The following is a 2,516-nucleotide window of genomic DNA, read 5'->3' on the forward strand; positions in this document are numbered from 1 at the left end:
AAAATATCCAGCTTTTCTAACTTCTTCTTTTTGGCTGGTATCCTACCTGTTCTGTCTTTCCCCCCAAAAAAACAAACAAACCAACCTTTTTTTAAACTGTAATTGTGTTAAAAAAATGTTTCTCAATTAACCGTGTCATTTTCCGCCCCATCTTTCCTCTGAAGTAATGGGACCTGTATTCTCCTTTGCCTTCCCTTCTTCTAATATATGTATAGAACCTTTTTCTCATTGTCCTTTATATTTGTTACTGATTATGCCTTATTTTACATCTTAGGCTAGATCTTGTACCTATACTTTCTTTACCATTTTATTGACAATCTTATCAATGTGTCCTTTTTTATTTGCCTTTTTATTCTGTTCTATGTTGGTGTCAGGTCATCAACAAACTCCTGATGCACCAACGTTGGTATCTTACTATATTTCTTGTATTTCCTCCACATCAGTTTGCCACTGTGCTTTGTCTCTTTTAGAAACTGTCACCTATCCCAGATGTTCCCATCCTCTTATAATTTCTACCTGTCAGACGTTCTCTACATATTCCCTAACTTTCTTTAACTCCTTCTCCTTGAAATCTATGGGTGCATCCAGACGAGCACGCATATGCCTCTTGCAGGTCTCAAACCCATTTGAGGTGGGGAAAGAGGTATGTGCAGGAATGAAAAAATGTTTGCAGTGAGGAGGCCCAGTGGGGGTGTAGTAGTTTGATGAGGGGCTAGGAGTGAGATAGGCCTACAGTCATACAATTGCTTAGTCAATGCTCAGGTGAATGTTAGGGTAACAATAATGTGGATTATTAGGGAGCACTTGGTTTGCAGCTGAATACAAGACATGACCTGTGGCCTAGCAGGGCTGCTGACCACAAGGCAGAATGATATCTAAGCCAGCCATTCGCTTATGTTAAGTAACCATCTTAATTGTGTCAACCATTTTTAAGGGAAAAGCAGCAAGTAAATCTGTGTGAGTCTGTGTGCTGTAAACTAGCTACAGTGAGGAATGAGATAAGATACAGGGCCCTAAAAAGGGTGAAAGATGTTACAACCTAAGACAGAACAACTGATTGGAATATGAAAAACAACACGTAATTGGTAACAGAATCCAAGATGAACATATGCAAAAAGGTGAATGGTGATTAGCGAAGAAGCTTCCAGAAGCTTCCAGGTTTTGGTCAAAGTCCACCCATTGACCAAAGAAAAGGAGTTAAGGTCTTAGACATGTGCTTATAGCAAAAAGACATGTAAATGAATGAAATGCATAGGCAATGCCATGTTAATGAAGCAAACAGTAAACAGAGGCAGAACTTGAGATGGGAGGAGAAATGGGTGGAACAGGAGGATGGACAGAGGTGGAATAAATGTTAATGAGTATAAACCAAAGTGTATAAATGTAGGATGAACCTATTGTTTGGGGCAGGACCCTGTCTCTTACGGCGTGAGGTCCTTGTCCGAAGCTGTCTCTATTCTGAATAAAGCTGTTGTGAGAAATGTGTGCTGGTGTTTGCTCCCTGCTTGCTCTGGCTAATGAGTAACAGGTTCCACAGGTAGTTGGACCCTCGTCTCCCTAGTCATTGGGTGCCGCATGGGAGTCAGGGTCTAACAGTGAGGGTAGCGGGAGATACCCAACAGACTGCGCTGGGGCTGACCGAGGCAAGGAGAGATAAGCCCAAAGCCAGGTGAGGCAGGGTGGCATGAGTGTGGCCCCTGAGAGAGGGCAGTATGCAAGAAGCTGGGTGAGAGCCAGCTGAGTGAGTGGAACTGCGGTGAGAGAGAGGTGGTATATGAGTGGCCTTCTAGGGCTGTAGAAAAGAGGTACAACTGTGTGCCCAGTTTGCTATGGTCATAGACTGGAGACGTAACATCAAAGTAACATCTGCAAGGCATGGGACCCATGAAGGGAAGGTTGGAGTGGGTATTAGACCCTTGTCAGCAGGGCAAGTAATGGGTAGCCTCCTGTCTTTGTAACGACTTTCATATTTTTCCATCAAGGCATGGCAGATGAGCGAAGCAGGTGGTTACCCCAGGAGCAGGGCGGCCGGTGAAGACCTGATGAGGAGGACACCCTATAACACTCTCTATTACTGTTTAAAAATGTTGAAATTTCTTTCCCTTACAGTCAGTCTTGGCTAAATTATGTGTGCTAAAGCTTTCAATAAACTTGGACAGTGAAGGGAGAAATAGTGGTATTAACCTTTAACATGGTATGAAACTCACTCAAATGAAATAAAATAGGGATGATTAGGAGATCTAATTTTCTATCAAACACAATTTCATGAAAGTCTTTTTTTAATCTAATGAATAAAAATATTTATTTTTGTTATAATCAGATTTCACATCAACGTAATACTTCTTTCAGGCCTTATTTTTTATGTTGTACTGTAGTTCTAATAGCTTGAAAGACAGGGAACTCATATTGCTCTAGAAATATTGCTGCTGACAATCTGTGTTGAATTTGACACTAACCTGATGGAATGGATTTTAGCTTTACTTTATATTAGTATTCGAGATATCCCTGGAAGCTTT

General features: G+C 41.4%; 1 long non-coding RNA gene across 1 annotated transcript in view; it reads left to right on the forward strand.

Moving 5' to 3' along the window:
• LOC112551316 overlaps positions 1 to 2,118 on the forward strand; it is an 8,870-nt gene extending 6,752 nt beyond the window's left edge. The window contains exon 3 of the long non-coding RNA XR_003095605.1: positions 1,983 to 2,118. This is a non-coding gene — a long non-coding RNA (uncharacterized LOC112551316). The remainder of the gene's footprint in view (positions 1 to 1,982) is intronic.
• Positions 2,119 to 2,516: the final 398 nt, after the last annotated feature.

The sequence above is a fragment of the Alligator sinensis genome, unplaced genomic scaffold (assembly GCF_000455745.1).
Source record: "Alligator sinensis unplaced genomic scaffold, ASM45574v1 scaffold464_1, whole genome shotgun sequence".
In the NCBI taxonomy this organism is placed as follows: domain Eukaryota; kingdom Metazoa; phylum Chordata; order Crocodylia; family Alligatoridae; genus Alligator; species Alligator sinensis.